The 24,369-nt window shown below is 46.3% G+C and overlaps 1 protein-coding gene across 12 annotated transcripts in view; it reads left to right on the forward strand.

Annotated features, from left to right (window-relative positions):
• The first annotated feature begins 13,428 nt into the window (after positions 1-13,428).
• Positions 13,429-24,369, forward strand: part of LOC146341200 (paired box protein Pax-6-like) — a 29,453-nt gene continuing 18,512 nt past the window's right edge. Inside the window, exons 1-2 of one of the 12 annotated variants that reach the window (XM_084804969.1) lie at positions 13,429-13,578; positions 15,695-15,836. The gene's annotated coding sequence lies outside the window, so the exon portion shown is untranslated. Of the gene's footprint in view, positions 13,579-14,248; positions 14,459-14,834; positions 15,332-15,417; positions 15,486-15,694; positions 15,837-16,020; positions 16,104-16,453; positions 16,505-24,369 lie in introns of those variants that run through there. The other 11 variants (XM_084804970.1, XM_084804974.1, XM_084804968.1 and 8 more) reach the window with 11 other exon arrangements.

Here is a 24,369-nt window from a genome sequence, read left to right on the forward strand (position 1 = left end):
ACCTGAATTAAATTCGCCCATGCTTGTCCATTTTAGTTCACTGATTCCCAAGATGTCGATGTTCAATCTTGCCATCTCATGTTTGACCACCTCCAGCTTACCTTGATTCATTGATCTGACATTCCAGGTTCCTAAACAATATTGTTCTTTACAGCATCGGACTTCCTTTTCACCACCAGGCACATCCACAGCTGAGTGTCCTTTTGGCTTTGGCCCAGCCGCTTCACTCTTTCTGGCGCTACTTGGAAATTCCCTCTGCACTTCCCCTGTAGTATATTGGACACCTTCTGACCTGAGGGGCTCATCTTCCGGTGTCATATCTTTTAGTCTTGTGATACGTTCCATGGGGTTTTCTTGGCAAGAATACTGGAGTGGGTTGCCATTTCCTTCTCCAGTGGACCATATTTTGTCAGAACTGTCCGCCATGACCTGTCCATCTTGGGTGGCCCTGCACAGCATAGCTTATGGCTTCACTGAGTTACGCAAGCCCCTTCGCCACAACAAGGCAGTGATCCATGAAGGGGAATACATAACATAGTAGGTGCTAATAGATCATGAGCAGAAAGTGATCATATTAAAGATACGATTCTAAATTTTCTACTAGATTTGAGGTTAGGGTTTTGGAGGCCATCAACATTTGACATTGTCACTTGTCCCCCGCCTCATCCTCCCACATGCTGTGGCTTGTGATGCTCTTTTTCTTCAAGCACCATTCTGCCTAGCCGCACATCTGCCTCTGTAGTTCCAATTGCTTCCACCAGGTGTCAGCCTAGTACCAACTCCCCCCCCCCCACTTGTTTCAGCTGCTGAACTTGTGTAAAAGACAAGTGGATGAGCTGTGTGTGAACCCAGGGTCCAGCTTTGCCCTGCAGCCACCAAAAAATACAGTCGGTTTCCTTCAGGGGTCTTGAGTCCTAGAATTTCTTGTCATTCTCCTCCACTTCCCAGTTCTGACCCTGCAAGCACCATTTTCCGTCCCAGAGCACCTTGTCCCTGAGAGTAGCCATCCAGTTTCTCAAGGAGAAGCCCAAAAGCAGGGCATGGTAGCATGGTAGCCAACCCCCACGGTTTGTTTCAGTAACAATTTGGCGCATTTCACTGCACGCTTTCAAGCTGTATTACAGGTGCAATTTCTGTCCCCCTGTTCTGGTTTTTGGATTACTCTCCATAATTTTGGTAATCTTTAGACCCTTGGACCTTATATGCAGATAAAATCCAAGTTGGGTTTTATAACTGTTTCTGACCATCACCCTAGAGCAGAGGTGTTGAACCTCAGGCTCCTGGGCCAAATCCAGGCCTCCAGGGGTCTCAATCCAGGCTTCTGAGTTTCCCCGGATGGCCATGGCCCTTTCCCCCAACTGTTGATCATTTGATTATTTTTCCAGCTTTTGCACAGTTTTCCCCATTCTAAAAGGCTGAAATGCCTCTTCTAAGGTTTCGTTACCAGCAGTAAGAGCTTTAAGCTAATATGCTGGTATTTTGTTGGTGTTTTGGCCCCTCCACTTTTGCCTTTGGCCTCACCTACCATTAGAAAGCAACCCCCTACACCACCACCACCAGCTTCTCCAAAAGTGAAGTTGGCCCTCAGGCTGAAAGAGGTTAAGACACCCCTGTCTTAAAAGCATATAGATCAGGATTTAGACCCACATCAGGGGCTCCTTCACACTGAGCTTTTATCCTGAGATTGAGATTGCTTCTTCACAGAAGTTTGCGGGCTCTTTACATAATGCCATGACCCTTCAAGGCGTTGTTGTTGTTGTTCAGTCGTTCAGTCGTGTCCGACTCTTCGTGACCCCATGGACCATAGCACGTCAGGCCTTCCTGTCCTGCGCTCTCTCCCGGAGCGTGCTCAAGTTCATATTCATTGCATCCGTGATGCTATCTAGCCATCTCATCCTCTGCCGTCCCCTTCTCCTTTTGCCTTCAGTCTTTCCCAGCATCAGGGTCTTTTCCAGGGAGTTTTCTCTTCGCATTAGGTGGCCAAAATATTGGAGCTTCAGCTTCATTATCTGTCCTTCCAATGAGCAGTCAGGGTTGATTTCCTTTAGGATGGACTGATTTGACCTCCTTGCAGTCCAGGGGACTCGTAAGAGTCTTCTCCAGCACCACAGTTCGAAAGCATCAATTCTTCGGCGCTCAGCCTTCCTTATAGTCCAGCTCTCACAGCCATACATTACTACTGGGAAAACCATAGCTTTGATTAGACGGACCTTTGTCGGCAAGGTGATGTCTCTGCTTATGCTGTCTAGGTTGGGCATAGCTTTCCTCCCAAGGAGCAAGCGTCTTTTAATTTCATGGCTACAGTCACCGTCTGCGGTGATCTTGGAGCCCAGGAAAGTAAAATCTGTCACTGCTTCCATTTCTTCCCCTTCTATATGCCAGGAAGTGATGGGGCCAGATGCCATGATCTTCGTTTTTTTAATGTTGAGTTTCAAACCAGCTTTTGCACTCTCCTCTTTCACCCTCAACAAGAGGCTCTTTAGATCCTCTTCGCTTTCTGCCATTAGGGTGGTATCGTCTGCATATCGGAGGTTGTTGATAATTCTCCCAGCAATCTTAATTCCGACCTCTGATTCATCCAACCCGGCATTTCTCATGATGTACTCTGCATATAAGTTAAATAAGCAGGGTGACAATATGCAGCCTTGTCGTACTCCTTTCCCAATTTTGAACCAATCGGTTGTTCCATGTCTGGTTCTTACTGTTGCTTCTTGACCCTCGTACAGGTTTCTCAGGAGACAGGTAAGGTGGTCTGGTACTCCCATCACTTTCAGAATTTGCCACAGTTTGTTGTGATCCACACAATCAAAGGCTTTAGCGTAGTCAATGAAGCAGAAATAGACGTTTTTCTGGAATTCTCTTGCTTTCTCCATGATGCAGCGAATGTTGGCGATTTGATCTCTAGTTCCTCTGCCTCTTCTAAACCCAGCTTGTACTTCCGGTAGTTCTCGGTTCGCATACTGCTGAAGCCTAGTTTGTAGGATTTTGAGCATCACCTTGCTGGCATGTGAAATGAGCGCAATTGTGCGGTAGTTTGAACACTCTTTGGCATTGCCCTTCTTTGGAATTGGAATGTAAACTGACCTTTTCCAGTCTTGTGGCCACTGTTGAGTGTTCCAGATTTGTTGGCATATTGAATGCAGCACTTTAACAGCATCATCTTTTAGGATTTTAAATAGCTCGGCTGGAATACTGTCATCTCCGCTAGCTTTGTTGTTACTAATGCTTCCTAAGGCCCACTTGACTTCACTCTCGAGGATGTCCGGCTCAAGTTCAGTGACCGCACTATCATGGCTATCAGGGACATTCAGATCTTTCCTGTATAGTTCTTCTGTGTATTCTTGCCACCTCTTCTTAATCTCATCTGCTTCTGTTAGGTCCCTGCCTTCTTTGTCCTTGATCATGCCCGTCTTTGCACAAAACGTTCCCTTGAGATCTCCAATTTTCTTGAAAAGATCTCTAGTCTTTCCCATTCTGTTGTTTTCCTCGATTTCTTTGCATTGTTCATTTAAGAAGGCCTTCTTGTCTCTCCTTGCTATTCTCTGGAACTCTGCATTCAGTTGGGTATATCTTCCCCTTTCTCCCTTGCTTTTCGCTTCCCTTCTTTCGTGAGCTACTTGTAAAGCCTCATCAGACAGCCACTTTGCTTTCTTGCATTTCTTTTTCTTTGGGATGGATTGAGTTGCTGGCTCCTGAACAATGTTACGGACCTCCATCCATAGTTCCTCAGTCACTCTGTCTATCAGGTCTAATCCCTTAAATCTATTCCTCACCTCCACTGTATATTCATCAGGGATATGATTTAGGTCATACCTGAACGGTTTAGTGGTTTTCCCGACGTTCTTCAATTTAAGCCGAAATTTTGCAAGAAGCAGCTCATGATCTGAGCCACAGTCAGCTCCAGGTCTTGTTTTTACTGACTGTATGGAGCTTCTCCATCTTTGGCTGCAAAGGACATAATCAATCTGATTTCGATATTGACCATCTGGTGACGTCCATGTGTAGAGTCGCCTCTTGTGCTGTTGGAAAAGAGTGTTTGCTATGATCAGCATGTTCTCTTGGCAAAACTCTATTAGCTTTTGTCCTGCTTCATTTTGTACACCAAGGCCATGCCTGCCTGTAATCCCGGTGATTTCTTGACTTCCTACTTTAGCATTCCAATCCCCTATGATGAAGAGGACATCTTTTTTTGGTGTTAGTTCTAGAAGGTGTTGTAGGTCTTCATAGAACCGATCAACCTCAGCTTCTTCGGCCTCAGTGGTTGGGGCATAGACTTGAATTACTGTGATGTTGAATGGTTTGCCTTGGATTCGTACTGAGATCATTCTATCATTTTTAAGATTGTACCCCAGTACTGCTTTTCCCACCCTTTTGTTGACTATGAGTGCTACTCCATTTCTTCTAAGGGATTCTTGCTCACAATAGTAGATATGATAGTCACCTGAATTAAATTCGCCCATGCCTGTCCATTTTAGTTCACTGATTCCCAAGATGTCGATGTTCAATCTTGCCATCTCATGTTTGACCACCTCCAGCTTACCTTGATTCATTGATCTGACATTCCAGGTTCCTAAACAATATTGTTCTTTACAGCATCGGATTTTCTTTTTACCACCAGACACATCCACAGCTGAGTGTCCTTTCGGCTTTGGCCCAGCCGCTTCACTCTTTCTGGCGCTACTTGGAAATACCCTCTGCTCTTCCCCAGTAGTATATTGGACACCTTCCGACCTGAGGGTCTCATCTTCCGGCGTCATCTCTTTTAGCCTTGTGATACATTCCATGGGGTTTTCTTGGCAAGAATACTGGAGTGGGTTGCCATTTCCTTCTCCAGTGGACCACATTTTGTCAGAACTCTCTGCCATGACCTGTCCGTCTTGGGTGGCCCTGCACGGCATAGCTTATGGCTTCAAGGCGTCTCCTGCATGAAATGCCCTTTGTTCTGTTTTTAAATAGATCGCAGATAATGAGCTATCAAATTACCCTGTTGTGTTCAAGAAGAGGAGGGAGATCAATGAAAGATAATGGAAGACTCAGATTCAGGGAGAAGGAGGGGGAAAGGAAGCACATGAAAAAGGGAGTGGTTGTGATCCTGCATTTAAAAAGAAACAGAAAGCCCCATTTTAAATGCAGGATTTTAGGCTGGGATACAGATGCCCTCCAGGTCTTGAACCAGGGGCTCTTTGAGTTTCCCAGCAATAAACCGAGCATGGAAGCCTGTTGTGCCATGGAATTATTTCAGAGATGTTGACTCAACATGGTTATCTACAATCAGCAGCTCCTGTTTAAATTGAGAAGCAGCTCCAAAGTATTTGATTTTCTCAGGTTGTTCTCAGGTCACTCCTGTTTACAGAGAGCTCTGCAACATTAGAAGTAACCACCCTGCTATAGGTTTCCTTCCTTTTGATTGCCTTAAGCCTTTGATTCACCCCTTGAACATAAAGTGAGTCCCAGTTCTTACACCCAGTTACCTGCCTATGGAATTGTACATTTAAAGGGCTGCTTTCCTGGAATCTTTTGTTAGCACCTACATATAACCATGTCGTCATACTGTGAGAAATCTCAGTGGCAGCACTGACTATGGTTTGGTTCCCTTTAGAAGTTGAGGGGGAGGATCACTAGGGACTTACGGCATTTTGTAACATTTAAGTTTATTTAGAAATAGACAAGGTGAGCATAGGTCTAAGGCCTCCTGTGAGGCTTTGGCAAGGCACTTTGCAGATAAAATTGATCAGATTAGGTGTGTTACTCTGCACACTGTGGATACAGTTAGTGAGCAAGAGGCGGCCTGTGGCAAACCAGTTTTGTGGGATCGGTTCCAGCTTCTTCCTCCTGATGAAGTGGACAAGGTGCTTTCATCTGTAAGGCCGACCACCTGCTTACTTGATCCTTGCCCATCTTGGCTCATTATGAGCTGCAGAGAGAGACTGGGTGAGGGGATCAAGGCGGTGGTGAACGCCTCCCTTGAGGAGGGAGTGATGCCATCAGCCCTCAAGGAGGCAGTGATAAGACCGCTCTTAAAGAAGCCCTCCTTGGATCCCCAAGTTCTGAACAACTTTCGCCCAGTCTCAAATCTGCCATTTTGGGGCAAGGTGATTGAGCGGGTGGTGGCAGTGCAGTTGAAGGCACACTTGGAAGAAACTGATTATCTAGACCCATTTCAGTCGGGCTTCAGGCCTGGGCATGGGACAGAAACGGCCTTGGTCGCCTTAGTGGATGATATGAGGAGGGCTCTGGATAGGGGTGAATGCTCCTTCCTTGTTCTCCTCGACCTCTCAGCGGCTTTTGATACCGTTGACCATGGTATCCTCCTGGACCGCCTGGAGGGGTTGGGCATTGGAGACACTGTATTGCGGTGGTTCCGGTCCTTCCTCTCTGGCAGGTACCAGAGGGTAGCACTGGGAGAGGAGGTTTCGGACCCGTGGCCACTTACTTGTGGGGTGCCACAGGGTTCCATCCTCTCCCCGATGCTATTTAACATCTATGTGAAGCCACTGGGGGCTATCATCAGGAGGATTGGGGTGCAGTGTCATCAATATGCGGATGACACGCAGCTCTACCTCTCATTCAAATCTTCACCAAGGTTGGCCGTAGAATCCCTGTCCAAATGTCTGGAGACGGTGAGTGGCTGGATGGGGAGGAATAAGCTGAAGCTGAACCCTGACAAGACCAAGGTACTTTTGGTGGGAGACAAGAGGAGGCTGGGGGATGTTGACCTGGTGTTGAATGGGGTACAGCTACCCTTGAAAGACCAGGTCCGCAGCCTGGGGGTCATTTTGGACTCCCAGCTGTCCATGGAGGCTCAGGTGTCAGCTGTGAGCCGGACAGCGCTGTATCAACTCCATCTGATACGGTGGCTCCGCCCCTTCCTTCCCGACCATCTGCTCCCATCGGTAGTACATGCCCTGGTCTCCTCTCATTTAGACTACTGTAATGCGCTCTACGTGGGGTTACCCTTGAAGATGGTTCGGAAGCTGCAGCTGGTACAGAACGCGGCAGCTTGCCTGATTAAAGGCAGCCACCGGCGAGGTCACATCACTCCAGTGCTGAAGGAGTTGCACTGGTTACCAGTTGTTTTCCGGGCCAAATTCAAGGTGTTGGTTTTGACCTTTAAAACCCTATATGGTTCCGGCCCAGCCTATCTTAAGGAGCGCCTCCAGCAACACCAGACCGGCCACTTAACAAGATCAGCCTCGGATGGCCTTCTCTCTGTCCCATCAGCCAGGACAGCTAGACTGGTGGGGACGAGGGAGAGGGCCTTTTCTGTGGTGGCCCCCACTCTGTGGAACTCCCTCCCTAGGGAACTCCGTCATGCCCCCTCTTTAATGAGCTTCCGTCGTGCATTAAAAACGTGGTTGTTCAGGCAGGCATTTGGGGTGGGTTAGGGTATTTTAAAAAAAATGTTTATGGTAAAATTTTATTGTTTTAAATTGTTTTATGGTGGGTTGTACATTGCCCAGAGTGGCTGGGTGACCCGTCAGATGGGCGATTAATAAATTTAATAAATAAATAAATAGGTGGAGGTATACAGCTTAACACTCCAACCAGCAGTGGATAATCCGCTACCCAGCAGTAGATCCATAGAGAGATAATCCAAGCACTCCTATCCTCTGTGTCTTTTTTGTCTCAGACTGCAGTTTTTCTTTTGTTCCTTTTCACAGGCCTAGACAGAAGCATCTTTAGTTTGGAGGTCAGGAGGGATGCCTCTCTCTTTCCAGATATTTTCCAGCTAGCCATTCTGGGCCATTCACCTGTAATTTCCCCAACAACAGAGGTGTAGCTGACATGCTTGGCCACTGACAATTAAGGAACTCAGCTGCTGCAATCTTATGCATCTCTACTCAGAAGTAAGCCCCATTGAGACCAATGGGGCACACTCCCAGGAAAGAAAAGCATTGTAGCTTGAAGCTGTCATTCTGCCTCCCACCCCCAAATCCTCTCTTGTTCATGCCCAGGCTGCTTTATAATGAGTCAGAACACTGGTGGATCTGGTTCAGTATTGCCTTCTCTGACTAGCAGTAGCTGTCCAAGGTTGGGGGGGGGGGTCTTTGTCAGCCTTGGCCCTTGAGATGTTTTACCTCAGGGGTGGGCAACTTGTGGCCTTCCTGATGTTTTGGCCTACAACTCTCATAATCCCTCACCATTGTCTATGCTGGCTAATGGGAGTTGTAGGCCCAAAAGATCTGGAGGGCCTACCCTACCCCTGTTTTAACTGGAGATGCCAGGGATCAGGGCAGGCCTAAGGCAGAGCACAAATACCCCCCACCCCCAAGTCAAGGTGCACAGTATCCAAGGCCAGCTAAAGTACGTTGGCACCCAAGGCAGAAAATCTCACAAGAACTCCCTCCCTGGCAGCCCAAATCCAACCATAAGAAATTCAGTAACTAACAATTTCCTGCCCCTTTGTGGCATCCCAAATCAGCAGCTCAAGACAGCTGCCTCAATCTGCCTGATGGTAGGGCAGGGATTGAACTGTAAAGGTTTTATGCCTGCAAAGGAAGGGAGCAGTTTCCCCTTTCCTGTTCAGAACAAAGGCAGTCATCACCACAATGCCAAGGTATTACATCCTCCTCTCCTTGGTTGCTTTTACCTCAGTCCCAGTTTGTAACTCTCCTGACCCACAGCACACCTTCCCACACCACATCCTCTCCTGACTTGCCGTTTCTCCTCCAAACTCCACTCTCTTCACTGCTCCCGCCCGGCAACCAGTCTCTCCCACTCCCCATCTGGTTCTTTAGGCTTGTTCCATCCCTGTGGAGAGTGGGGACGTGGAGGGTGCCATCTGGCCTGCTCTTGGCAAGCTTTCCCAAGGAGTCTTCAGCACCAGCTGATAGCATCCGCTCCGGGCTGGAAAGATATACTTCCCCACTCCCACCACGTGCCCTGCCTTCAACTGCATTTTCTGGGTCAGCCCCAGGCAGGACAAGCAACAGCCCAGAAAGCAAGCACGGAACGCCCCCGCCCTCAGCAACAGAGATGCCTTGGGGCATTGGGCGGGGGGGGGGGTGAGTGTGTGTGTGTGTGAGAAAGAGAGAGAGAGGGAGAGGTGGAGAAGAAACTAGGTTGCCTGAAGCACAAAGTGGACAATTGGTGGAGGGACAAATTGAGGAGACATACATAGAAGTGTGTGTGTGTGTCTGTGTGTGTGTGTGTGTGCGCCTGTGAAGACAGAGTGAGATATCAGAGAAATGTGGGTCAAAATTGAAAGCACTAGTGCTTTCACCCCCTCATTTGGGAGGCTGTGGATCAGGATGGAAGGCACTAAGGGCAGTGGGGTAGTGGGTATGGGAAGGTGTTGGGTTACATCTGAGTAACAATGCCTGAGCTGCATTGTGGGGTGGGGGCGCACAAGATTAGCTGAGGGAAGGACCTGTGTGTGGAAATGGATACATATCAGCTGACCTGAGGTTACACAGAGCTTGGGGTACATGTGGGTGGTTGTGGTGTCAGCAGAACCGTGGTTTATTGCTGGAACTTGGGGGCAGAGGGAACCATTTCAATAGGAAGGCGGTCTGGGATTTGTGGCTAGCTGTGTGGTTAAAATTAGAGGGACACTAGCAGAACTGTGAAGAGACCCTAGGGGTGGGTGGGTGACGGGGAGGGAGGCACATTTTCCAGTCCCTTTGATTTGATGTGCCTGGCACACACACCCCCAGGACTCTTGAGAGATGGTTGGGGGAGGGAAGAGGCTACTCGCTCCGCCGCGCTGGATCGCCCCAGCCCAGCCCCTGCCTCGCATCAAAGTGACACATGCTAGGGATCTGGTTGTGGGAGGAGGGCTCAAGCCGCGTGACAACATGCCATGGGTGCCACCTCACATTGGCCTTTCTTCAGAGGTTCCTTGATGTGAGGAGAGGTGGGGGGGGGGGAATGGCAGGGGCAGATATTTCCAGCGGTATTTGCCACCAGATTTTTCTGAGGAGGCCTCTTCAGTATCCTTCAGTCCTGTGGCCCCCCTCAAGCATACAGTTCCTGCCTCCCCCCAACAATTCCCCACACCCTGAGACATACACAAGTACCCCATGTCTAGTTGCACCTTCTGTTTCATATGACTAAAACTCAGAGGCTGCATCTGGGCCAAATTATATCTCCAGTTGCTGTTGACATTCCTTCTCTCTCTGGCCTCCAGGGACGTGGCTGAGAATCTTATGCTCCCCTCCCCCCATTTCTGCTATTTCTGGGGCAGCCTTGAGAAGCATTAGCCAGAGTCGGAGTAAAGTCATGGCTTTGAGTGGGACCACCTTAAAGTTGCAATTAACAAAATCAGGCCTCTGACAGTGGCAGGAGATAATCCAAAGCGATGGAGCTGGTGGGGGGCGGGGGTAAGGGAGGGCAGGGAAGGACAGGACGTCGAGCCATGGGGATGCCTGGGCTCCCCACTTCCATGTGAGGGAAGAGTTAGGCTTCTGGGAGGGGGTCCATTTAGTAACATGTGGGTGTTTGAGCACCACTTGAGCTTCTAACCCATAACTGGAGTAAAGAGGGGAGTATATGAACTTGAGCATGCTCCGGGAGAGAGCGCAGGACAGGAAGGCCTGGCGTGCTATGGTCCATGGGGTCACGAAGAGTCGGACACGACTGAACGACTGAACAACAACAACATCTAGGCCCTGGTGGGTTTGGAAATTGTTTGCTTTTGTGTATTTTTTTTTTAAGAGTGTGTGTGATTTGGGGGAATCAGTAGTGAGGGACTATGTGCTCTGTACCACCTCAGCAATCTATCCCCTCCAGCCATTGCCCACCCCTGTGCCATGCCACTTCTCCTTCCCCCCCGAAATCGTGTGTTGCTGGCCAGATAGATTGGGCCCGACAGTCTCTGGCTTCCCCCAGGCCCCCTTCACACATGAGTCAATCTGCTTTACATTTTTAATTGACGGCGTGTCGCAGCGACAGAAATTTGTACTTAGCTCGCCCCAACCCCAGGTCACGTGGGCAGCCCTTATACTCTTCACAAAGATGCTCCCAGTTATGCTGAACACCACTAACCCCCTTTGACTTTCTAAGAACCTCAGTCTCCCCTGACCCTATTTTAAGCACGAGGTGATGATCTCTGCCCAAATTGCCCAGGAATCGTTTTCTATTTGAGGGGGAAATTTGGGTGTGAGCTGATGCCCCCATCCCTCTCCTCTCTTTCTCTCTCTCCAGTTGGTCCTGCCTGCTTTGTCTAATTTAGGCTGCTCAGTCCGGATCCTATGACACTGATCTCACCTGTTTTTCAGACTTGATACTCTGATGAACTGGGGCTGATGGAAGTTGGGTTCAACAACTTCTGGAGGAGCACCAGTTCCCCACCCCTGGTTTGGAATAATGGATGTTCTGGAAAGGGGGATATCCATGACCTCTATGCCTGGCTTGTGAGCTTCCTTGAGGTACCTGCCTGTCAGCCACTGGGAATAGTGTGTGATTGGATGAACCCCTGGTCTGATCCAGCAAGTCAATTCTTGCTTTTTTATGGGTCACACATTTCCATATTGGTCCATTTCTATTTTCTCTGGAATGTGTATTTATGATCATATACTTTTCTGTGGACTGTACACTGTAGTGCAGGGTTGGGGAACTTGCAGCCCTCCAGATGTTGTTTGACAACAACTCTCAACACCCCTGGACCATTGGCTGTGCTGGTTGGGGCGGATTTGAGTTGACGTCTAACAACCATAGGCCCCCTATCCCTGCTTTAGGGAATATCAGGAGTGACCCAGTGCTACTTACTGTCTTACTGGGCATCCCCAGATGCCCCCCCATCTGTCTTTCTCGTAGGCCAACTTGTGTGAAACCAGTGTTACTATCCTACCAGTGTCCCTGTCCTCTTTCTTTGGCCAGTCAGCCTTGGCTTGCTGCTCTCACCTACACTGTCCTGTCAACTGTCCTGCCTGCCTTTCCCCTCTCGTGGACGCTTGATCCGATCTGAGTTCTTGTTTACTTTCTCTCTCACACAAGTTGGCAGGTTCATACCCAGTGCTACTGCCCTGCTTGCTTTGCCACTTTCACATAAGGGGTGTTCCTGAACCATGAATGAATGAATGAATGAATGAATGGCTAATTAATCATACTGAATAAGCTGAACCTCCATGTATGCTACTGAAAAGTAGTTGCTGAGGGAAACGGGTGGGGGATATTGCCCAATTCTGGTCAGCCACTGTGGGAAACAGGATACTGGACAAGGTGGACTCTTCTTCGGTTCTTTAGTTTGTCATTTAAAATACTTACAGACCACCTTTAAGGGTAAAAGCCCTCTCAAGGCAGCTTGCAATAATAATAAAGCAGCAATAACACAAAACTAAAACCAGAATTGACAACTGATAAGAGCCAACAGTAAAATTAAAACCAGCCCCCCACCCAATCCCATTAAAATCAATAGCAAACTAAAACACATTCAGTTTAACAGCTCAGTAAAGCCCTTAAGAGGGAGCTACCAAGAATACATGGGTCTTTAGGGCTATTCTAAAGGACTGTACAGATGGGGCCTCAGACAGTCTAGTTGATAACAAGCTCCATAAGTGCAGAGTCACAGCCGAAAAAGCCCTCTTGTGCCCACCAGTCATATTATTTTCAGGGGTGGGCATGCAAGTAGGGCTTTGGCCAGTGACCTCCAAGTGCATGTAGGTGGATATGGATAAAGGCAGTCATTTCTTTCCCTCAGGCTGCTCAGCAGGACTGGGCTAAACATTTTTCTGCCTGAGGCAAAACAGCAATGGCCACCTGCCCCCTCGCCTGCTCCAAGTCAAGGTGCTTGCATTACTCAAGGCCAGCCAAGTTATTCTGGCACCTGAGGCAGAAAATGCCACAAATGCCTCTCCCTGAAGTAAAAACACAACAATAAATAAATATTTATCAGTCTGCAGTCTTTGCATGACACCCAAAACCAGCTCCTTGAGGTGGCTACCTCACTCTGCCTAATAGTAGGGCCAGCCTAGCCATTCAGTCCTGGACATAGGCCATGCCCAAGCCTTCCTGCACTCCCACATCTCGCTCCTTTTGTGTACATTCCCGCTTTCTCTCTCAGGCTAACTGGTTCTGATCTGTTGCCATTGTATGGTTTGCAATTTCTGTCCCTTAGGTTTGTCAGTCAACATAGGAAGCTGCCTTATACTGAGGCAGACCAATAGTCCATCTAGCTCAGGGATGGGCATTGCCTGGTACAGCCCCTGCTGTGGCAAAAATAATGAGAGAGAGAGAGAGAGAGAGAGACTGTGTGTGTGTGTGTGTACATACACATACATAAAATTTAAATGGCCATGTTACTACTACGGAGTGCTAATGTCCAAATTTAGCTAATTCTGAAGCAAGATTTGACCCATATTGTGCTCCATAGCCACTATGGAGCGCTGTGACAGTCATGTTTATCTTCAAAATAAGCTACATTTGGCCCATTTAGTGCTCTGTTGTGCTAACGCAACCATTAAAAAAAGGGGAGGCACCCTGTGCAGAGAGGCAAAAATGGCCCCCAGGCCCCTGACATTGTCCACTCCTGATCTACTGACTGGGAGCAGCTCCCCAGCATTTCAGGCAGGAACTTTTCCAGCCCTAACTGGAGATGCTGGGGATTGAACATGGGACCTTATACAGAGTGGGCCAAAAGTAGGTATACAGTTGTTTAGAATGTTGATGGGAGGGGAGAGAATGTGTGAGTAGAAGATGTGTGGGTGGAGTCAGAATGACAGTTGGGAAGAGTGAGGGACAGGGAGTGACAGTTAAATCAATTAAGTGTAGAGAGTGAGGGGAGTGAGGCCCTTAAGTAGGTATACAGTTGTTTAGTTGTTTAGTTATTTTTTTTACTGATATTGTGAATGATGGCAGTGAACTTGAGTTAAGAACAAAGAAAGTGGATTCTAAAGCAGTACTAGAAGACTGAAAAGTCTCTCCCCCTCCCATCAACATTCTAAACAACTATATACCTACTTTTGGGCCACCCTTTACATGCACTGAGCTACAGCCCTGTCTTAATCTGCTTTTTTGCTTTCCTTGGGCTGGCCCCAGATCCCTGACTGCTCCTCCTGCTCAAATCCCGTAGGCTTTTCCCTGTTGTCCTAAAGCACTTAGGTAGCACGGTGTGCTTTGCAGCAAGAGTGGAGCTTAGTGATTTGTGGGTAGAATGAGATAGCTAGCTAAGGCCTCCTTCGGTCTCTGGCTGCGACGGAATCTTATTTAATTTCTCTTCCTGGGTCATCTGAAAGAAGGATGCAACATAGTACATGGGGGATGGGGGGATGGAAACCAGCCATGCTGTTTCCTCTGGGGGGGGGACATTGGGCCTAGAGGATTTGAGTACAAGGAGCGGACAGCAAGCCCTCCTAGGTTTTCAGTGAGAGTGGATTCTCTGGGGCCTATTTGGTTGGCATGAGAGGGAACCTGGACTCTGGGGTGCTCAGAGGCAAAAGCTAATGGGCTAAGACTTGGAGGTTGGGAGCCAAGATTCCCGGCTTCTCATTTTTCCATCCCTGCAGCCTTTGACTAGAAGGTACAGCTCATGCCTCTCTCTGCGCCGTCTGTCCCATTTCTCCCCCCTCCCCCTGCCCTATAGGCCTGACCGGCTATGACAGGCTCCTTCTCTATGATTTCTGTAAGCAACAGCACAAGGTTGTATAGCTGGGGACTTCTCCCTCTCTGCTCTCCCCCCCACCCCCGATCCATTGGAGGGAATTAAGTTCAAATCTGACATGACAACTTAGCACAAATGTCACAGCAGCATTGTGTTCCCCCCTCCCGCCTTGGTGCATCCCAGCCTCTCCCCCCCACCCCCAATCTCAATCCCCAGGAATGATATTTATTCCTGTACAATGCCCGCCCCAAAGCTACTCACGACGCAAAAACAAGAGAGTGTGGGTATGGGCAGTAGGCATTGCAGGGGACATAGAATCTCTCCTTGGGAAACCACGTAGGGTGGACGCCAAGAGACAGTGGGCGAAAGGTAGAGAGTGGGGCAAGATCTCCAAAAAGCGGTCATGGATGAAGGATGGGCATTTGAGGAGGGGGTGCCTGACAAGATGCAAGGGTAAGGAGCAAAGGGGAAAAGGGGGGAAAGTATGAGGTGCTGAGAGTGGCACAGGGGGGCAGGATATAGGCTGGGTAGCACTGGGTGAAAGGGAGAAGAGAAGACTGTCACCCATCAAGGCACAGAATGGTGGGTATTGCCTAGACGAAGGGAGTGTAGAAACCAGATCTCAAAAAGGGGTTGACAAGAGCACTGAGATAAGGATCCTAAAGGTGAGGCACAACAGGGAGCACAGTTGGGGAGGGAAATTAAAACTGGGCAGCAGGCAAACAAGGAAAGGATTGGAAAGCTTATGCACGCAAGACTGCTTGGCTCCAAACACACAGGTAGGCACTTGGCGTAGGTATTGGGGACAAAGGAGGGGAGAGGGAGGGAGGTCTGGGGGTAACTGTGGGATAAAAAAGCTGTTGCCCTGGAACTTATTTTCTCTTCTTCCAGCACAGAGTGAACAATGAGGCAGCTTAGAAGAGTTCTTGTTTGTTCTTGGGTTTATGTGAATATTTTTTTTCTTTCTTCCACCCACAATAACAACCCCCCTTCCCCTAGCATCCTAATTTATCAGGATGCAATTCTGCACATAGTTAAATCCTATTAATTTACAATTTAAGCAATCTAGCTATGTTCGGGATTGTAGCCTTTGAGAAAATTGTTTCTCCTCCCTCCCCCCATCTCTAAGTTAACAAATGTTCTCTTTCACTGCAGATGGATTGAACCCTCTTCATACGTAACTAAATAACTAAATAACCAACTGGTACTGACCCAAGTATTACCATACACCGATTATCTCTAATCAAACTCTGCCCTGTTCTGCTCAATTGCAGTTTTCAGAACCAGAGGACTCCAGGTAATAATAATTATAATAATTATGTTAGTAAATACTATGCATAAAATAATAAATATATCTGGGCAGGAGAACAGAATATTGGTAAAAACTGAAGAATTTCTGGGCTAGAGGAATACAGATGGTTTGGAATGAAGGTTGTTTTTTTTTTAAGGAGGGGTTTCAATGCTTAAAGTCAAACATACCCAGACATGTTGTGGACCCAAGTGTCTAGGAATGGATTAATGAGTGGGATGTGGATTCTATAGAAGCAACTGCTCTTTGCGGAAGGTGAGAATGTAGCTCACTCTAGAGGGTAAATGGATCCAAGAGTCTCAGAAAGGGAGGTGGGTTTGGGGGAGACACTGTCACCCATAGATTCTATACAGGAGTTACATGTTTGTCGACGTGGGGTGTTATATAACCTTACATCCCACACTTGGTTTCTGTTCAAAATTTGGTTATTGTGTGATTTCCCCCAATCTTTACTTCTGCTCTTCTGAACCTTTCCCTTATTGTCCATTATGTAGATTCTGCTCTTTCCCTCCCAAATTTTCTCCTCTTAGGACTGAGAGGCTTCTTGCTCCCATATTACTGTGCAGTGGGATAGCGAGGGCAGCCATTTTGGGGTGTGTGTCTTTATTGGTCTAGGAGCAACAAAACACTCTTCCTTGCTAAGGTGGACTCCTGTGGTATGAGTTTCCCAGTGTGTGTGTGTGTGTGTGTGTGTGTGGTGACTGGCCTCCCAATTCAGGGTGAAAAATGTGGTTGTCAGCTGAGAAAAGTAGGTGTGGGGCTTTGTGGTACCTTTATGAGGTAGAATTGTTGAGACCGGGAGGAAGGAAGCTTCTACAGGTTTCTGAGGAGGGCAGAAGGAAGAAAATAAGATATCCAAAAAGCCATAAAGAAGAAATCCCAGTTACTTTGAAATGATGCATGGGGGAGAGAGAGGCATCGAGAGGATGCTTTCATGTATGTGCTGAAGGAAATTTGGTGTGTTTCCAAAATGCGACATACTTCAGAGTGTGTGTTTGTGTGTTGCCCGGATGACTGTTTCAAAACCATTATGGTGAGCATATTCGTGCATGATGGACGTTGTGTATTTGTGTGTGTGTGTGAGAGAGAGAGGGGGAGAGGGAGAGAGAGAGAGAGAGAGAGAGAGAGGAAGATGCAATTTGCTTATGTTTATGTATAGAAAAATGACATGGACAGTGTATGTGTATACATGTATGTGTGTTTTATATAACATCTGCAATTGGCTTGTGCATGGTGGTTGTTGTACAGCTTGGTACGCACATGTGCGCTTGAGTGTAAGAGACTTGGAAGGGTGCGTGTGCATGCAGCAGCCCTTGAGGTATGCATGTTGTTTTTATACTAATAATTACATGGTTTATGCATGGGGCTCCATGTGGCCTCCCATTCAAGCACAAATGAAGTCCATACCCACTTAGTTTGAACAATGCTGCAGCACAGGAATGCTCCCAGACCATTCAATGTATCATTAAGGGCTTGTGTTGTAAGTCAGATCCTTGGATATGCAGACAAATTGGCTTTGTGTATTTCTGTGCTTATTCTGCCCCACAAAGAGCCCACCATTCCAGGGCCAGGAGACCTTCTACATTCAGATTAAATTCTGCATATTTTCACACATGGACTTGGTTTCATAACTGAGTCTGCTCCTGTAATATAGGATTTAAAGTAATTGGGACAGTGGAGAGAGAGGGAAGAGCTTTGGCTATTAGGCGGTATAGAAATGTAATAAATGAAATGAAATTCCAAGAATGGTCTGAAGGTCCATGATGTAGATCCATCTCTGAAATGATGTAATCTGGGCCCAGCCTGTACTTGGATGGGAGACTGGTTGGGAAGTCCATTTCTGCCACCCTGGTTTGAACATCTTGGAGGCAGGATGCATAAATACAACAGCAAATGAATATATCTTGAAGGTTAGTGCTTTGCTTTTTTTTTTTTTTTTAAATAAAACCTGAAATTCCCAGATACAGAACCAAACGGCAGAGCTACAGCAAAACTACAGATGTATGATGTCGTGGGTGTCCGTCTGACATACCGTGTTTGCTGTTTCTGTGTTCATATAATGCCTCAATTTTTGTATTGTGCATGTCTTGGGTGAAGCAATGATGATGCACATATGGTGTGGCCTGCGTCTGGATGGGTGTGGCCAGTGCATTCTGGGATATTCTCCATTCTCCATTATTTGGTGCTCCAGCAAATTTCTTTAAGAATGTAAGAAGAGCCATGCTGGATTGGAGCAAAGGCATACCTAGTCCAGCATCATATTTCCTACAGTTCCCAACCTAATGCCTCTGAGAAGACCATAAGGAGGACTTGAAGGCACTAGCCTGCTCCTGTTGTTGCTGTCAGCAGCTGGTTTTCAGTAGCATCTTGCCTCTGAAACCTGGAGGTAGCATATAGCTGTTGTGACTAGTAGCTACTGATAGCCTTATGCTCTGTGAATTTGTTTAATTCTCTTTTCAAGCCATCGAAGCTACTAGCTATCACCACATCCTCTGGCAGCGAATTCTATAAATTAATGTTCTCCTTGACCTTTTGTAGGGGAATGGGGAGAAAACAGAACAGTGTTTGGAGCTATGAGATGTATGTATGTATGTATGGATGGATGGATGGATACGTAGACAGAGAGGAAAAAAGAAGTGTGAAATATATAGGGATACAGCAGATTGATGGGTGGATAGGTGGTTGAAGAGATGAACTGAGGGATGGCAATAGCAGAGCCATCACAAAATTTTGGCAAATCCAATGAATTTTTAAAAATAATTACACGGAAAATCAAAATTTGATTTTTGGCTAAAGTAGATGAAATCCAAGCAGAAGTGTGACACTGAAAGACTGATGGTAACCAGTTTCCGGGGACAGTGTATAGAATTTGTTGTCAGATCAAGTGGGATTATGTACTCAAATACTGTGTCTGAATTATCAAATACCAATGCTACACACGCACACATGCACACTCACACATGCAAAGTTCCATCATTCTTTGGCTGTGTGTGTGCTTTTGCAAAGCCCCTGCTTGTAATGTAGAGGGGGCAATTGTTTCATCTCAAAGCTTCTTGTTTTTAACTGTATTTTTTTTAATTAACAATAGTAAAAATAAGACATCTGTGTGGTTATTCAGGGCAATGAGTTTATAACCAAACATTTGGAAGTAGAACGTTTTAAATGGATCTTATTCCTGGGTGGTGTGTACATTTTACATTATGTGGGCAGCGCTGGACCTCTTTCCTGTTCAGTTACAGTCCTAGTGTGTGCTCTGATGCTCCCTAAACTAAAGTTGCTCTTATTTAATTATGTTCCCCTCAATCATATTCTTTGTTCTGTGCACTTTTGCTTTTTAATTAGGAATGAACACATTTTGGGGAATGTATTGTGAATGTGTGGTCCTGCTGTAGTGTGTATGTGTGCGTAGCTGTCCTTTTCTGCATTTGTCTTGCTGGCCTCAGAAAGTAGTGTATTATATTGTTCTGTGCTGGTATACAGGTGTATTGGGCATCGTTTGGCATGTACGTTATCAGTTGTTTGCTTAGCTAGCTGCTGTTTGTGGCATGTGCTGCTTACCTGTCAGAACAAATCATGGATTTCAAATTAATCAATCCTACTCAAATTGTTTTCTTTTTGCATTTCAATCTTTCCAGCTATTTTTATTTTATTCCAGGAGGGTTTTTTTTAAGTTTAATTTCAAAAGCTCAAATGGGAATAAAAGCAAAATTGCTTGAATGAAGTGAGCTTTTTGTTAATTTGAATGTTTGATTTTCTTCTGTTCTTTACAGGGCTTGATTTAACTTAATTGTGCATTCAGTGATGCTGACTTGTCTTTATTTTACTGTTCTGATATTTCACAATTGCATTCCCCAAGGGAGATAACCTCCAAAATCCCTTCTGTGAATCTCATGACTTGGTTAAAATGCCCTAGCTTACTAAGAGCCAGACTGAATGATATAGAAGAGATCTGTAATCTGGATTTCCCATGTTTTTAAAAAAGTTAATAGCAGCTGGGGAGGGGATGCTGAATCAGATCAGGACCATAGTACTGGGGGGTGGGTTGTTTCTAACCTTTTCCACCACCCCATGCCATTTTCCCAATTAAAATTGCCCCCTGAAGTTTCTATTTGTCAAAGGATTGAATCATACAGGTTGCTTCCCTCAACACACACAATGCTGCTGTTTGTACAGAGGAAATAGCAGCTTAGGGGGAGACACAGTTTTACTTCTCCGAGTGAATTGGTCCTGATCCAGTCTCCCCACCGTCCCACTCCTCAGTGGCTGCTGTTGACATTAAAAAATATGGGGATCCTGAATACAGATCTCCCACATCACATCTAGTTGCACCCCCACTTTCTCAGGGCCTCTAAGTGAGCCTCAAGGCTTGGGAGACGTTTGAATCTGGGTTTTCAATTTTTCAATACAGGAGAAAGGAATCAAAGGGAACTTTTTTTGGCAAGCACTGTTTCTCCTGTTTGGGTGATGCAGTAGAGAATAATGACTCCTCTGACAAAATTTTCCCTTTGGCACAACTATGCTCAAGCCAGTCTCTTCATGTTGTTGCCACATGTATCTGGCTGAGTAACTCCCCCTGCTTTGTGTACTGCAGTGTGTAGTTCTGTTATGGGTGCAGTCATATATACTGATGTGTACCTATAATATCGTGTATGTATAAGCCCTATATGTACGTGTGTCACTGGAAGATTGTTTTTCTCCGAACATTGCTCTAAGGCAAATTCTTTTGCAATGCGTATGTATATCTGCAGAAGAATTTCCAATCCTTGCTCGACTTTTCCCTCCACATCTTATTCCTGCTGCTCTGTTCCTGCCAAGAGGCAGAGTGAGGTAGATGCCTTGGGTAACAGATTTTGAAAACCGTCAACGCATGACAAGTTGTTAGCTACTGAATTTATGGCAGTTGCAATTTTTATTTTCTCCTTAGGTAGAAAAATTCCATTGGGCAGCCATATTAATTCTTTCATATGTATACAAAACATTACTTCTAGATTAGCACTGGGGTGGATTTAGAAAACATGGGATTTGCCTAAGAATCCAGATTAGAAGGGTGAAAGCAAACCAGGGGTATTGTGTGCATTGTTCCTTTCTGACATCAGAGACTGAAAACCTTGCAACAAACAAACATGTTAAACTGGCCACAAGTGTGAAGCTATCGAAGAGACAAATCTCTGTGTATAAAGCAAGTGCTGTTTTAAAATAAATTGCTCAGAAATGGTCTTGTTAGGGAGAGGCCATATTCAAGTTCACTATCTACTATTCGTGATGTGCTTTGTTACTGGTTACTTGTGTGGACCAGTGTGGTGCTTGCATCCTTGTCTTTCTGGCTAAAGTGATGTGTAATGTATTTTGGTATCAGCATGCAGTGGTACACTTGGCTGTGTTAGGACTGTGTCATGATAAACCAGAGTTTCTTGTGATGGGAACAAGCCTCAGGCTTGCACTCTTCCCCCTCCCCTCTCCTCCGGTGGGGCCGTAAGGAGGAGATCAGAAGCTTTTGCTTCCATTTTTTATTAGCTGCTGTTTAGTGTTATGTCTAAACTCTAAATCGTGGTTAATATTAACTGTAGTTTGCTGGAACAAGCAGGTAACCTAACTATGGTTTGAAATTGGTTTGTTTCAAACAAACCATAGTTACGATTAATCACAGTTTGTCCAGTTCAAACAAAATAACAAGTTGCAGTTATCAAAGACAGAAGTGAAAGCGTCTGAACGACTTCTGCCCTCATCTGCCCTGAGCAAATGAAGAGAGAGGAAGGGGTGAGCATGCAAGCCTGAGGCTCACTGCGGCTCATTCCCATCATGGTAAACCATTGTTTATCATGATGTCGGAATGCAGTTATTGTAGTCTGTGTTAGGCAATATGGCAACATTACTTTTTCTCTGTGTTTGTGAGTGTGCAATGTGCTGACGTGGCTGTGACTTTATACTAACAGTTAGAGTCTACATGTGTTGTAATGTATGTTGCTGTGTGTCATTTGTCAGTCTATGACTGTGGTGTTAGTGTGGCTATGTTACACTAACACTGTGTTAGTATGGCTTTCTGTAATGATTCACAGTGGAAAAGTGGTATGCAAATTAAAGTGGTGATGGTGGTGATAGGCTGTCCTTGACAGGGCCAGTCTCTTGGCTCTCCCCTGCTGCTCTAGAAAAAGGGTAGGGAGAAAATAGATTTCCAGATGTTTTGGTCTTCAACTCCCAGAAACCTGTACGAGCATGGCCCATGATGAGGGATGGTGGGAGCTGAACTCTAAAACATCTGGAGATCTACTTTCTGCCCAGCTCTGCTCTAGAAAAATGAGAGGAGAATCCTTTAAATCAGGAATGGGGAACCTGTGGCCTCTAAATGTCATTGGACTACAACTCCCATTATCCCTGACCACTGGCCATGCTGGCTGGGCTGATGGGAGTTGGAATCCAACAACATTTAGAGGGCCACAGGTTCCCTGCCCCCGCTTTAAAGGAAGGATGAATCATCTTCAATTAGGTCCGGCAAATGTTGACACTTTAAAACAAAAATTAAACAAATTGACACTTCAGGAGAGCTGTCAGTCTTGGTGCAAGATGGGTAGCTGCACCCAGATCCTGCCCTTTTCCAGCTCAGGGTTCCTACAGTCAGCTGCTTGAGCCAAAATCTGCAGTACTTGTTGACAAGGCGAAGGCAGGAGTTCAGGCAGGGAGCCATTGTCCATATAGTGCCTGGCCAATCCAGAGGCATCATATTAACTGCCAATCACAGGGGCTGTTGAGGCACACTATTATTTCCTTATGCACCTGCAGAGGGCTCTGAAGCCTGAGCAAACACAATATTTGGGAACTCACCTAGGCTAAGCCCCAGTTTCAAACCATGAAACAGCCTTGGTCACCCTGTATGATGACCGGTGTATGGAGAGAGACGGGGGAGTGTGACCTTGTTGATTCTCCTTGATCTCTCTGCAGCTTTCGATACCATCGACCATGGTATCCTTCTGGGACAATTGTCTGAGCTGAGAGTGGGAGGCACTGCATTGAAGTGGTTTTGCTCCAACTTGGATGGTCGGCTCCAGAAGGTGGTGCTTGGGGAATATTGCTCGGCCCCGTGGATTCTCCAGTATGGGGTTCTACAGGGGTCAGGTCTGTTCCCCATGCTGTTTAACATCTACAAGAAACCACTGAGTGTAGTCATCTGGAGTTTGGGGGCGCATTGTCATCAGTGAGGCTGTGGATGTGCTAAATCAGTGCCTGATTGCGACAATGGACTGGATGAGGGCTAATAAACTGAAACTCAATCCAGACAAGACAGAGATGCTGTTGGTGGGTGGTTCTTCTGACCGGATGGAGGGTGTTCAATCTATTCTGGATGGGGTTGCACTCCCCCTGAAGGAGCAGGTTCATAGTTTGGGGGTTCTCCTTGAGCCATCTTTGTCACCTGAGGCTCAAGTGGCCTCAGTGGCACAGAGTGCCTTCTACCAACTTCAGTTGGTGGCACAGCTACACCCCTATCTGGACAGGGATAACTTGGCTTCAGTTGTCTATGCTCTGGTAATCTCCAAGTTAGATTACTGCAATGCACTCTACGTGGGGCTGCCTTTGAAGATGGTTCAGAAGCTGCAGCTCAGGCAAAATGAGGCGGCCAGACTGATAATGGGGACCAGAAGGTCTGAACGTATAAGACCAACTCTGGCCTGCTTGCACTGGCTGCCTGTATGTTTCTGAGCCCAATTCAAGGTGCTGTTTTTAACCTATAAAGCCTTACATGGCTTGGGACCACAATACCTGATGGAGCACCTCTCCCAACACGACATTACCTGTATACTACGCTGAACATCTAAGGCCCTCCTCTAGCTTCCTACACCGAGGGAAGCTTGGAAGATAGCGACAAGGGAGAGAGCCTTCTCAGTGGTGGCCCCCAAATTATGGAATGATCTCCCCGATGAGGCCCACCTGGTGCCAACATTGTTATCTTTTCGGCGCCAGGTTAAGACCTTTCTCTTCTCCCAGGCATTCGGTAGCATATGATAAGTTTTAATCAATCCTGGAATATCTTATGGTTATGGCTGTTTGCTTTTGAGTTTGTTTGTTTGTTTGTTTGAAGTTGTTTTAGATAGATGTTTCTTTTGTGTATATTGTCTGTTCATGGGTTTTTATGTAAATGCTTTTTAATCTCTGTATATTGTATTTTTAATGTTTTACATTTTTGTAAACCGCCCAAAGAGCTTCGACTATTGGATGGTATAGAAATTGTAATAATGATGATGGTGATGATATAAATTTTAATAATAATAATAATAATAATAATAATAATAAAAAACATGTTCCCACTTTGGTCCGGAGCCGTGAAGTTCCCAGGTCCAGTAAAAGTGGGGCTAACTTTGGCACTTCATAGAAGTCAGAATGTCTCTTTCACCTAACTTTGTGTAGCTGGGGATGTATATTCATTAGGATAGCACAGGAATATGGAGGTTTGCAGTCCCTAGGGTGGATAGGATAAGTGTCTGAAGGCCTGTTTGTTTTAAAAAGGTATGTACTTCCTTATGTCAACCTG

This window comes from Heloderma suspectum, chromosome 6 (genome assembly GCF_057233095.1).
Source record: "Heloderma suspectum isolate Gila_16-S chromosome 6, 16-S_ref, whole genome shotgun sequence".
NCBI classification, from domain to species: Eukaryota; Metazoa; Chordata; class Lepidosauria; order Squamata; family Helodermatidae; genus Heloderma; species Heloderma suspectum.